Source organism: Nerophis lumbriciformis, linkage group LG03, assembly GCF_033978685.3.
Source record: "Nerophis lumbriciformis linkage group LG03, RoL_Nlum_v2.1, whole genome shotgun sequence".
NCBI lineage: Eukaryota > Metazoa > Chordata > Actinopteri > Syngnathiformes > Syngnathidae > Nerophis > Nerophis lumbriciformis.
The window spans coordinates 47,372,501-47,386,595 of record NC_084550.2 but is presented as its reverse complement, the minus strand read 5'-3'; the positions used below and the strand labels follow the sequence as shown (position 1 = coordinate 47,386,595).

At 38.7% G+C, this 14,095-nt stretch overlaps 1 long non-coding RNA gene across 1 annotated transcript in view; it reads right to left on the bottom strand.

The window, feature by feature from the left end:
- Nucleotides 1–870: 870 nt before the first annotated feature.
- LOC133585765 (uncharacterized) overlaps nucleotides 871–14,095 on the bottom strand; it is a 135,841-nt gene continuing 122,616 nt past the window's right edge. Inside the window, exon 3 of the long non-coding RNA XR_009814151.2 lies at nucleotides 871–2,180. This is a non-coding gene — a long non-coding RNA (uncharacterized lncRNA). The remainder of the gene's footprint in view (nucleotides 2,181–14,095) is intronic.

The window sequence follows — 14,095 nt, the reverse complement described above, 5'->3', positions numbered from 1 at the left end:
TCCCCTGATTCTGGTAAATATGTTGTCCTGGTGCTTTTAGATCTGTCTGCTGCGTTCGACACCGTCGACCACGCCACCTTAATCACTCGTCTTGAGAACTGTGTGGGCATTAAGGGCGTCGCCCTCAACTGGTTCCGGTCGTACCTAACCGACAGGAGTTTTTGTGTAAAAGTAGACCGTTTTATGTCGTCCACAGCTCCTTTACCACATGGGGTCCCCCAGGGCTCAATCCTTGCCCCAATTTTATTTGCGCTTTACCTTCTCCCCCTTGGTTCTATTTTTAGGAAGTACAGTATTGCATTTCATTTTTATGCCGATGATTGCCAGATTTATTTTCCCATGGCACAAAATAACACGGTTCAACGTCTTATTGACTGCCTGCACGACATCAAAGTCTGGCTTTCGGCTAACTTCCTGAGCCTAAATGAAGATAAAACAGAAGTTATGTTGTTCGGTCCAAGTCGCTCTCCCTCCCCCAACGTTGACCTCGGCACTCTGACCCCGTATCTCAGCGACTCTGTCACAAACCTGGGGGTAAAGTTTGACTCAGATTTTAAATTCGAAAAACAAATCAGCAGCGTCGTTCAAAAAAGCTTTTATCAATTACGCCAAATAGCGAAAGTGAAACCGCTTCTATCAAGACATGATCTTGAGAAATTAATCCACGCTTTTATCTCTACTCGTCTTGATTATTGTAATGCCCTGTATGTAGGCATTAGCCAGGCCTCCCTCGCCCGCCTGCAGCTCGTGCAGAACTCTGCTGCTCGTCTGCTAACACAGACCCGCAGACGTGAGCACATCACCCCTATTTTAGCGTCCCTTCACTGGCTCCCTGTGCGTTACCGAATACATTTTAAACTCCTTTTATTTGTTTTTAAATGTTTAAACAACCTCGCGCCAACCTATCTCTCCGACCTCCTTCAGCCTTACTGCCCCACCCGATCCTTAAGATCAGCCGATCAGCTGCTGTTGACGGTCCCTGACACAAGGCTGAAACTTAGAGGTGACAGAGCTTTCGCCGTTGCTGCCCCCAAGCTCTGGAACGAACTACCCCTGAATGTTAGACAAGCCTCCTCTCTTCCTGTTTTTAAATCTCTCTTAAAAACATACTTTTATTCCATGGCTTTTAACACTGAGTGATATCCATCCTGCAATGGCGCCCCATAATACACCTGCTGTGATCCTGTTTTTATGTTTTTATGTTTTTATTAATTCTATTTTAATTATTTATTTTTTATCGTGTTCTGTTTGTGTTGTGTTGTTTGCTCGGTACTCGTTTTATCTTTTAACCTGCTCATTGTACAGCACTTTGGCTACCCCTGTGGTAAATTTTAAATGTGCTCTATAAATAAAGTTGATTTGATTTGATTTGATTTATTTTTAATAAGTCCCTGACGTTTATCGTAATATCTTTGTGTAAACACTTGTAGTTTGAACAGCCACCAGTGGATCATATTATTACATTCTTTCATATTTATACATTCTTTACTTAATCCATTCCTTAATTTAATTCCACATACTGATATGCTAAAGGTTTTTAAGTGTTGTTCGTGCATACAAATGTTTTAAGTTACATATTTCTTCTTTCTTTCTTTTTGGGTCGCAGGTTATAGTTTGCTTTGTGCAGGTTAGTTCTGTAATTTATGCTGGATTAGTTATGGTATTAATGTGTTTTTGTGAGCAGAGAAGAAATGAAGAAAGTATGATAGCGATGCAAAGAACATTCAAAGTAATATTGCCATCAATATTACTTCTGATAATTAGAAGTTGATGACAACTAGAGGTTAGCATAATGAATTATTATTAATATATTATTAGTACTAATATTATTATTTTTTATTGTTAATGTTATCATCACCATCATTATTATTATTATTATTATTATTATTATTATGTGTGACGACAAGAAGATTGTAGGTGTTGAGTGTTGTAGGATGTCTTCAAGTAAACACCTTGACACAGTGCAGGTGTGGAGCAGCAGGTCAAGGCTGGGATCACTACAGTGAAGGCCTCCGGTCGGTCTGGACTAGAACTGAAGAGAAGGACGTGTAAACCAGACACTGACCTTTGACCTCCTGCAAAGTCCTGATGGATGGCGACACCCCATTGATGTTTTTGTGTGTTTGGATAACACAGTAATTGTTTCACAGCACATTTTTATCCTCTGAGTGCTTCAGACTCTGTAAAAAAAAACACAACTTTAACACTACTGCTATACTACTACTACTACTATACAAATACGACTAGGTTTTACTCCACTTGCTTTCAAACTTCAAATATAAATATAAATAAATAGTCATGACCGTGCGAATATTAAAAATCTTTCACACATATCAACAAGACGTCATGTAAATATATACATACAAACATATTTAGTACAGATATGCATACAGTATAAATAAAGGGAATAGAGTAAAAAAATAAAAGTATTTATTTTGTAATAAAATTCTTCTTTTGACTACTTTTATTGCAGCCTTTTTTCCAGGCTCAACTACTTCCATATTTCTGAATTATTGGTTGTCCCGATACCAATATTTTGGTACCAGTATTTGGATACTTTTCGATACTTTTCTAAATAAAGGGCATCACAAAAAAATTGAATTATTAGCTTTATTTTAACAAAAAAATTTAGGGTACATTAAACATATGTTTCTTTTTGCAATTTTGTCCTTAAATAAAATAGTGAACATACTCGACAACTTGTCTTTTATTAGTAAGTAAACAAACAAAGACTCATTTAGTCTGCTGACATATGCGGTAACATATTGTGTCATTTATCTTTCTATTATTTTGTCAACATTATTAAGGACAAGCTGCAAAAATGGATGATTAATCTGCTTGTTCATTTACTGTTAATATCTGGTTATTTTCCATTTCATCATGTTCTATCTACACTTCTGTTAAAATGTAATAATCACTTATTCTTCTGTTGTTTGATACGTTACATTAGTTATGGATGATACCACAAATTTAGGTATCAATCCAATACCAAGTCGTTACAGGATCATACATTGGTCATATTCAAAGTCCTCATGTGTCCAGGGACATATTTCCTGAGTTTATAAACATAAGATGCATTTAAAAAAAAAAGGAAGAAATATTTTGTGACGATAAAAAATATCCATGTAATCATAGTAGTATCGACTAGATACGCTATTGTACTTGGTATCATTACAGTGGATGTTAGGTGGAGATCCACCAATGGCGTTTGTTTACATTGTGACGCCGGTGAGCTACGTGTGTAGTGAAGTAATTCAATTTATTCAAGCTATTTTTTCTACGTGTTCCTTTTCATTGAATTACATTTTTTCCACATTCGTAAAACCATTCCAACCATCCCAGCATAAAATTCTTCAAGATAAGTAAGTAATACGTGTTTCAAAAAAGCTGGCACAAGTGGCAAAAAAGACTGATAAAGTTGAGGAATGCTCATGAAACCTGAGGGTTGCAGGTTCGCTCCCCGCCTCTTACCATCCAAAAATTGCTGCCGTTGTGTCCTCGGGCGGGACACTTCACCCTTTGCCCCCGGTGCCACTCACACCGGTGAATTGAATGATGAATGATAGGTGGTGGTCGGAGGGGCCGTTGGCGCAAATTGCAGCCACGCTTCCGTCAGTCTACCCCAGGGCAGCTGTGGCTATGAAAGTAGCTTACCACCACCAGGTGTGAATGATTGATGGGTTCTACATGTAAAGCGACTTTGGGTACTTAGAAAAGCGCTATATAAATCCCAGTTATTATTATTATTATTATTATGAAACACTTTTTTGGAACATCCCACAGGTGAACAGGCCAATTGGGAACAGGTGGGTGCCATGATTGGGTATAAACGCAGCTTCCATGAAATGTTCAGTCATTCACAAACAAGGATGGGGCGAGGGTCACCACTTTGTGAACAAATGCGTGAGCAAATTGTCCAACAGTTTAAGAACAACATTTCTCAACCAGCTATTGCCAGGAATTTAGGGATTTCACCATCTACGGTCCATAATATCAAAAGGTTCAGAGAATCTGGAGAAATCACTGCATGTAAGCGATGATATTACGGACCTTCAATCCCAGACATCAGTGTGTAAAGGATATCACCACATGGGCTCAGGACCACTTCAGAAAACCACTGTCAGTAACTACAGTTTGTCCCTGCATCTGTAAGTGCAAGTTAAAACTCTACTTCGCAAAGCAAAAGCCATTTATCAACAACACCCTGAAACACTGTCGGTTTCACTGGGCTCATCTAAGATGGACTGATGCAAAGTGGAAAAGTGTTCTGTGGTCTGACGAGTCCACATTACAAATTGTTTTTGGAAAATGTGGACGTCATGTCCTCCGGAACAAAGAGGAAAAGAACCATCCAGATTGTTATAGGCACAAAGTTGAAAAGCCAGCATCTGTGATGGTATGGGGGTGTATTAGTGCCCAAGGCATGGGTAACTTACACATCTGTGAAGGCACTATTAATGCTGAAAGGTACATACAGGTTTTGGAGCAACATATGTTGCCATCCAAGTAACGTTATCATGGACGCCCCTGCTTATTTCAGCAAGACAATGCCAAGCCACGTGTTACAACAGTGTGGCTTCATAGTAAAAGAGTGCGGGTACTAGACTGGCCTGCCTGTAGTCCAGACCTGTCTCCCATTGAAAATGTGTGGCGCATTATGAAGCCTAAAATACCACAACGGAGACCCCGGACTGTTGAACAACTTAAGCTGTACATCAAGCAAGTTGCCATTTCTAATACAAAGTAGCGTATAGTTCAAACTTATGTCTGTTAATAGACTCGCTATGTAAGCGAGAGAAGACACAGTCAAAACGGAACCACGTAAATAAGACCACCCACAAAAAAGCGCATTCTAAAGAGACTGTCAGAAAGCGGCTTGAAGATGATCTGTAAAACATCATCTATGCAACATTTTGACCAAAGAACCACCATTACATGTTATGTAGACCACAAGGAAGTCTTTTAAATGTAGGAAAACCATCTTTAAGAGACACAATCCTCTGCCCATGAGCTTAGTAGTAGTACTTTTGTTCTATAACATGAGGGTTCAGACTATGAGGCGTTCACACCTGTACCGCTTACTAAAAGCCGTGTTGTTTTGACGTTTGCTTTGTAGAAGAACAGCTGCTGGAGGAGTCCAACAACATGTAAAGGTCAAGTGTTGGCAGACGCCATCAAAACACAATCCATTAGGAGCGCTAACAGCGGCCATTTGTAAGTCATCAGCTTTGTTAATGGTGTCAACAGTCATCGGGAGATGAAGTCATGGCGTGCGGATAGGAATGTCTTCTGTCTTGACATGCAGCCATTACTGCAAACACCATTGCAATACAAGGTTACTACTTGCGCTGCTGTATCCGCCACACAATAAAAATGTACTTTTATTAACACAATATTATCGTTGTAGATTATACAGTCGGGACACATTGGGAAAGAGTAAAGTTGTTTTAAATAAATGAATAATATATACTGTATAACATTAATTATTAATATAATATACAGGAAAATTAACATTTTAATATTTATAATTTCTTAATTAGTTTATTTTGAAGCGCAATTTTTTTAATTATAATTTACAAATTATAAATTCACATATTTGTATTTTTTATGGATTTAATTGTCAGGACCAGCCTGTTTTACCAAACAATATTTTTTTTAAATTAATAATAATATATATTAATTAACGATAATACTGATTACAATATACACAAGATTGTTTTGCACATTCAGATGTGAAATGATTCTCTCAACATTAAGCAGACTTTTTTTTTTTAAACTTAAAAAAAACCAAAAAAGACTTCATGCTGAAACAGGAAGTAAAACATTTCCATACATGCGTTCTATTGTGGTGAGTTTATTTATGTTGCTATGGTAACTGCTACACTTGTATCAATATACTGTACAGATGCTACACATTCACGTAACCGCAAGAACGTCAAAACAATAACATTTAATGAAAACAGAAGACAATTCAAAACAGAAGAATTTAAATGGACACATTTAGAAAACAAGCAAGCAATCAGAGAGCAGCATATGACAGGAAAAATGTCATAAAACAAAACAATGTAACAAACTTGGCAGCGTTTGAAAGTTAACACTTAACTCTTCCAACAGTGTGTGTGTGTATATATATATACTGTATATATATATATACATATATATATATATATATATATATATATATATATATATATATATACAGTGTCGGGTTAGTTACTGAAAAACAGTAACTAGTTATAGTTACTAGTTACTTCATTTCAAAAGTAACTCAGTTACTAACTCAGTTACTTACACCAAAAAGTAATGCGTTACTGTGAAAAGTAACTATTTAGTTACTTCTTTTTTTCTTCTTTTTTTTTTAAAGCTCCAATTAATGCCCTTTTAGCCTTTATTTCAGTACTGTTATTGCACTGGAGAATAATACAATGTGTTGATCAACTTGACATACATTTGTATCACTGAACTCTGCTAAGCAATGTGGTCGACATACAACACACAAAGACAAAGATATGTTACAAAGGCCAATTTGTTTCTGGCCAGAACAAATTGACAAAACTATTTTAAATAGCTGCAACATAACGTACATAAGTAACAAACAGCATAATAACAGCATAGATGAACCAAGAAAGGCACACACTACATACACAAAGCCTAACCAGGCATTTTTTCCTCAAGAAATTCTGACACAAAATCATGTCTGAAGCCCAGAACACTCGACACATTTCCCCAGTTTTAGTTTAGAGATAAGGAAAGATTGGCCTGGCCCACTAGGATCCCTCTTTATGTTTGTGAACTTTATAGTCTATACATTTAGAGTGATGTGATAATCAAACACTCTAGAAGTCTAAAATGAAAGAGTATATAAGAGAATTGACAGCAACGTTCCCTCTAAGGAGCGCGCCTGTGCAATTGCGCACTGCTCAAGCGTCCTCTGCGCACGACAAATCTATGTCACGCACAAAATCAAATAAAAAAATAAGCGCATAACAATTTTTGACACGACACGGACACGACAGAGAAAACCATTTTCGTCATTATTGTTCAAATATAATAATACGTCTGTCGAGACGCTTTGAGGACATGAATTCCATCCATCACTTTACTGAGCAAAACTCTTTATTGTCGGCCATAAACACATCACTGTTATATCAGCAGCAGCCGCTCGCTCTTTCTCACTTGCGCCAACACATGCACATATGGCACTTAACCAGTGATGTGTTTACAGCCACACAAAAAGTCGGACAACTCCAACACCACACATAAAGTGTCATTCCAGGTCGTTACTCTATGATTTACCAATCAAATGTGTGCCTATTCTAGTGTCATTTATTAGGAATCTTAATTTATAAATATTAATCATTAAATGCTGTTAATATATTAAATACATACTAATAAAAATATATTTTTTACAAACAGGAAGTTGCAGGAATGTACACATGATCCCCTGCTTACATCTCATTGTGCAACATGTGAATGTTTTAATGGGAACTAAATGCAATGTCTGAAAGGGGTACAAACTATTTCCAAAGCAGGACCTCCACCCAGACAAACAATACAAGTACACAGTTCATGAAAAACAATATTTGTTGTTATTGTCATTGTAAGTGGGCCTAAACACTTATATTAGAAATGGAAATGACTGCTGTCATTTGATTATAATAATAAGAGAATGTTGTCTGTCTATCTGTGTTGGCCCTGCGATGGGTGGGGACTTGTCCAGGGTGTACACAGCCTTCCGCCCGAATGCAGCTGAGATAGGTTCCAGCGACCCCGAAAGGGACAAGCGGTAGAAAATGGATGGATGGATGGAGATTTAACTTGTTATTTAGTCATGTTTGGGACAGGTGTGCTGCTGGTGTAGCCACAGTGTGCACATGTGATGTTGCTCACATGGGCTCCACTCAATGCTCAGGGAGTTTTTGCGTTTGCTCACACACATGAAAAATTAGAGGGAACATTGATTGACAGAGTGTGTGTACCTTCAGCGGTGAATGAGCAGAGGCAGAGTTAATCCTGAAATGGTGGTGCTGCAGGTAAAGTGGCATCAGAGTCTCTGTCTCTCTTTACTAGCTTCGTCGAAGCATGTTGCTATGTAGCTTGTTTCAGCAGATTTGAATTGCTGTTTTGGGCAGTAGATGGGATCTTTGATCCAAAGCACAATTTACATTTAACTAAAATGTTCTTTTCTTTGTGCTCGACAAAAGAAAAGTAGTGAAAATATCTCCATGTTAGCAAACTCGACTTCTGGCTCCGCCATGATCAGACACGCCCCTCCCTCCCTCCTCACACTCACACCCACACCCACACTCACACACAGAGCGCGTGTCTCTCTCTCTTCTCCGGCTTGTGACACAAGAAGAATCAGAACGATGACACAGCAGCCCTCCGATAAAACACACTTTATACTACATAAAAAGTAACGTAAAATAACGCAGTAACGCATCATGTAGTAACGGTAACTGAGTTACTGAATATAAAAAAATAACGCGTTAGATTACTAGTTACCGCCGAAACTAACGGTGTTACAGTAACGCGTTACTTTGTAACGCGTTAGTCCCAACACTGTATATATATATATATATATATATATATATATATATATATATATACACACACACATACATACACTATATTGCCAAAAGTATTTGGCCACCTGCCTTGACTCACATATGAACTTGAAGTGCCATCCCATTCCTAACCCATAGGGTTCAATATGATGTGGGTCCACCTTTTGCAGCTATTACAGCTCCAACTCTTCTGGGAAGGCTGTCCACAAGGTTGCGGAGTGTGTTTATAGGAATTTTCGACCATTCTTCCAAAAGCGCTTTGTGAGGTCACACACTGATGTTGGTCGAGAAGACCTGGCTCTCAGTCTCCGTTCTAATTCATCCCAAAGGTGTTCTATCGTCTTAAGTCTGGCTTTCAGCTAACTTCCTGAGCCTAAATGAAGACAAAACAGAAGTTATGTTGTTCGGTCCAAGTCGCTCTCCCTCCCCCAACGTTGACCTCGGCACTCTGACCCCGTATCTCAGCGACTCTGTCACAAACCTGGGGGTAAAGTTTGACTCAGATTTTAAATTCGAAAAACAAATCAGCAGCGTCGTTCAAAAAAGCTTTTATCAATTACGCCAAATAGCGAAAGTGAAACCGCTTTTATCAAGACATGATCTTGAGAAATTAATCCACGCTTTTATCTCGACTCGTCTTGATTACTGTAATGCCCTGTATGTTGGCATTAGCCAGGCCTCCCTCGCCCGCCTGCAGCTCGTACAGAACTCTGCTGCTCGTCTGCTAACACAGACCCGCAGACGTGAGCACATCACCCCTATTTTAGCGTCCCTTCACTGGCTCCCTGTGCGTTACCGAATACATTTTAAACTCCTTTTATTTGTTTTTAAATGTCTAAACAACCTCGCGCCAACCTATCTCTCCGACCTCCTTCAGCCTTACTGCCCCACCCGATCCTTAAGATCAGCCGATCAGCTGCTGTTGACGGTCCCTGACACAAGGCTGAAGCTTAGAGGTGACAGAGCTTTCGCCGTTGCTGCTCCCAAGCTCTGGAACGACCTACCCCTGAGTGTTAGACAAGCCTCCTCTCTTCCTGTTTTTAAATCTCTCTTAAAAACATACTTTTATTCCATGGCTTTTAACACTGAGTGATATCCATCCTGCAATGGCGCCCCATAATACACCTGCTGTGATCCTGTTTTTATGTTTTTATGTTTTTATTAATTCTATTTTAATTATTTATTTTTTATCATGTTCTGTTTGTGTTGTGTTGTGTTTGCTCGGTACTCGTTTTATCTTTTAACCTGCTCATTGTACAGCACTTTGGCTACCCCTGTGGTAAATTTTAAATGTGCTTTATAAATAAAGTTGATTTGATTTGATTTGATATCGGGTTCAGGTCAGGACTCTGTGCAGGCCAGTCAAGTTCATCCACACCAGACTCTGTCATCCATGTCTTTATGGACTTTGCTTTGTGCACTGGTGCACAGTCATGTTGGAAGAGGAAGGGGCCCGCTCCTAACTGTTCCCACAAGGTTGGGAGCATGGAATTGTCCAAAATGTTTTGGTATCCTGGAGCATTCAAAGTTCCTTTCACTGGAACTAAGGGGCCAAGCCCAACTCCTGAAAAACAACCCCACACCATAGTTCCTCCTCCACCAAGTTTCACCCTCGGCACAATGCAGTTCGAAATGTAGCGTTCTTCTAGCAACCTCCAAACCCAGACTCGTCCATCAGATTGCCAGATAGAAAAGCGTGATTCATCACTCCAGAGAACGTGTGCTTTACACCACTGCATCTGACGCTTTGCATCGGCCTTGGTGATGTGTGGCTTGGATGCAGCTGCTCGGCCGTGGAAACCCATTCCATGAAGCTCTCTGCGTACTGTACGTGGGCTAATTGGAATGTAACATAAAGTTTGGAGCTCTGGAACAACTGACTGTGCAGAAAGTCGGCGGCCTCTTTGCACTATGCGCTTCAGCATTCGCTTCGTGGCTGAGTTGCTGTTGTTCCCAAACTCTTCCATTTTCTTACAACAAAGCCGACAGTTGACTTTGGAATATTTAGGAGCGGGGAAATCACTGAGCTCCTGAGAGCGGCCCATTCTTTCACAAATGTTTGTAGAAACAGTCTCCATGCCTAAATGCTTGATTTTATACACCTGTGGCCAAGTGATTAGGACACCTGATTCTGATCAGGTGAATTTTCTTCAACTGAACAGCTCCAAAACCGAAGCCATTCTAGTCGGCACCCCACATCAGACTCAGTCATACACCATCACCAGCATCACCTTCTCCGGCCACGACATTCACCTCTCATCCTCAGTCACTAATCTGGGTGTTAGAATGGACCCTCACTTGACCTTTGAGGCTCAAATAAAACGACTGTGCAAGACCTCCTTCTACCACCTCAGGAACATTGCTAAACTCCGCCCCTCACTCACTCTCTCTGATGCCGAGAGGCTCGTCCACGCCTTTGTCTCCTCCAGGCTAAACTACTGCAACGCACTTCTTGTCGGGATCCCCAGCAAGAACATCCAGATCAGGGGTGCTCACACTTTTTCTGCAGGCGAGCTACTTTTCAATTGATCAAGTCGTGGGGATCTACCTCATTCATATATATAATTTATATTTACTTATTTATGAAACATATGCTTTTGTTAACAAGTTAAAGGTTTTTAATGATAATGCAAGCATGTTTAACACATATAGTTAATATTGTTAATAAAATAAAGGTGTTTAATGAAAATACAAGTATGTTTAATACATATAGTTAATATTGTTAACAAGTTAAAGGTGTTTAAAGATAATGAAAACATGTTTAACACATATAGTTAATATTGTTAATAAATTAAAGGTGTTTAATGATAATACAAGTATGTTTAATACATATAGTTAATATTGTTAACAAGTTAAAGGTGTTTAATGATAATACAAGCATGTTTAACACATATAGTTAATATTGGTAATAAGTTAAAGGTGTTTAAAGATAATACAAGCATGTTTAACACATATAGTTAATATTGTTAATAAGTTAAAAGTGTTTAGAGATAATACAAGCATGTTTAACACATATAGATTCCTTTCTTTCATGAAGACAAGAATATAAGTTGGTGTATTACCTGATTCTGATGACTTGCATTGATTGGAATCAGACAGTGGTGCTGATATTGTCCGCATTTTCGAATGGAGGAGAAAAAAAGTCCTGCTTTCTGTCCAATACCACATGAAAGTGGTTGGTTTTTGGCATTTTATTTATCCAGCTTCCGTACTCCTTTGTATACACTTTACAAGAAATACATTGTTAGCAAACTCCGTAGCTTGCTAGCTTGTGCACGCGAGCTTTCTGAGACTCTTATTTTGGTAGCGGAGTCAGGATGAAGTAGAGCTTTTATTGTGTAACTGTGCAGTCGGTCTTTGGAGTTTTGACGACAGATACGGCGCCAGAGTCTGTTGAAATAAAGTGTTTCTCGCCTTCCAGTCGGTAATTTTAATGAGCTGGCAGCAGCCAGCGTCAGCTCAGAAGACCCTCGGGTGCCGTGAATGTCAATCAAGTGACGAAAGTGACGTCATAGTGAAGATTTATGTTCGCTCATTTTTAGGACTATTTTTTTTAATGGCTGGCTGGTGATCGACTGACACACCCTCCGAGATCGACCGGTAGCTCGCGATCGACGTAATGAGCACCCCTGATCCAGATGCTGCAGTACTTACAGAATAGTGCTGCTAGGATCCTGATGAGAGTGCGGAAATATGACCACATCACACCAATTCTCAAATCCCTTCACTGGCTTCCTGTTCCACTCAGGATTGAATTCAAAGTCTCCCTGCTAACCCACCAGTGCCTCCATGGAAATGCCCCCCTCTACCTCAAAGAACTACTCACCCCCAAATCGTCCACACGACACCTCCGCTCCGGACAGGCTAACCTCCTCCAACCTCCAAGGACAAAGCTACTAACAATTGGAGACCGGGCTTTCTGCTCCGCTGCTCCCAGTCTATGGAACGCTCTCCCTGACCACCTGAGGGCACCACAGACTGTGGATGCTTTTAAAAAAGGCTTAAAAGCCCTTCGTTTAAAAAAAACAACCTTTATTTAGATATATGCAAAGTAGTTATAGCTATTTGGCTGTTCTAGTTTTTATTTATTTATTTATTATCTTTTTATTTATTTTATTTCATTTCATTTATTTATTTATTTATTTATTTATTTATTTTTAATAGTATTTGGACGGGTGGCCAAATCCTTTTGGCAATAAAGTCTGTGTATATCTATATATATGGGGGCTGTCAACATTAAGGTTTTAACGCATGTGATTAAAAAAAATTAATGATCCCGTGAACAAATATAAATGGAAATTAATCACTGCCGGGTTAAGGCTTAACCCGGAAGACGCATGCATTTGTTACACTGTCTGTGATCACGATGAGAGGCGGCCCATTTCGCTTCAAAACAAAACTTTGGATAAAACTGAGGTAACTTGTTGTATTGCAGCGACAAACATTTTTAGCATCGGCGCACATCAAGTTTAAAATACCATCCTAAAGTGAAACACGTACTCGACGGTGCACTGCAAAAAGTCAGTGTTCAAAAACAAGGAAAAAAAACAAACAAAAATTAGAGGTATTTTATTTGAACTAAACTAAATTATCTGCCAATAAAACAAGAAAGTTTGGCTTGTCAAGATTTTCCAAGACAAGTAAAATTAGCTAACTTCAATGAACCCAAAAATACCTTAAAATAAGTATATTCTCACTAATAACAAGTGCACTTTTCTTGATAGAAAAAAAAGAGACCTTTTTGCTCAATATGTTAAAAAATATTCTTAAATGAAGTAAATGCTAGTGCCATTATCTTGACATAATGATATGCGCTCGGCATTACATTTCTTGAAACCAGCAAACTTATACTAAAAACTAATTTATTGTTCTTAATGGAAAGGCAACAAGGCAACCGCTTGTTACTCTCGGGGTCTCCTAGCCGCTCAGGCAAATCATATGGTCTAAAAATGCATTTTTCCATCGATAACATGACATCACCGCGCCAAGTGCGTGCTCTTTCAGTCAATTAGTGCGCATATATACAGCCAGGCCCCCGGCCAAAATGTTTTTAATTGTAATTTTGAGGAATTTATCTGAATGTGCATGAACTATTTCTGTTCAAAATTGTTTGAAATGTCACATGTTAAATGTTTAAATATTAACTGTCAGTTTGCTGTACTGTGCCAACTGTACTACTATATGAGTACGTATTTTCTATTGTTTCATTGAAAATAAAACAGCAAAGTCCATTTGGCTGTCATCTGTTTTAATTATGAGACACTATTGTGTCAAAGTCATGGGTTTTTTTTCATGCTTGAAATAAGAAATTATTACTTTAAAAAAGTAGTTTTATACTTGTGAGTGTTGATGACACAGCTTTGCAACAGTTGATATTCTAGTTTCAAGCATGTTTTACTCAATATAGGTCATAACATCTCAGCAACAAGCTGTAATATCTTACTGAGATCATTTAGGACCAAAACCCTTAAAACAAGTAAAACACTCTAACATAAAATCTGCTTAGTGAGAAGAATTATCTTATCAGA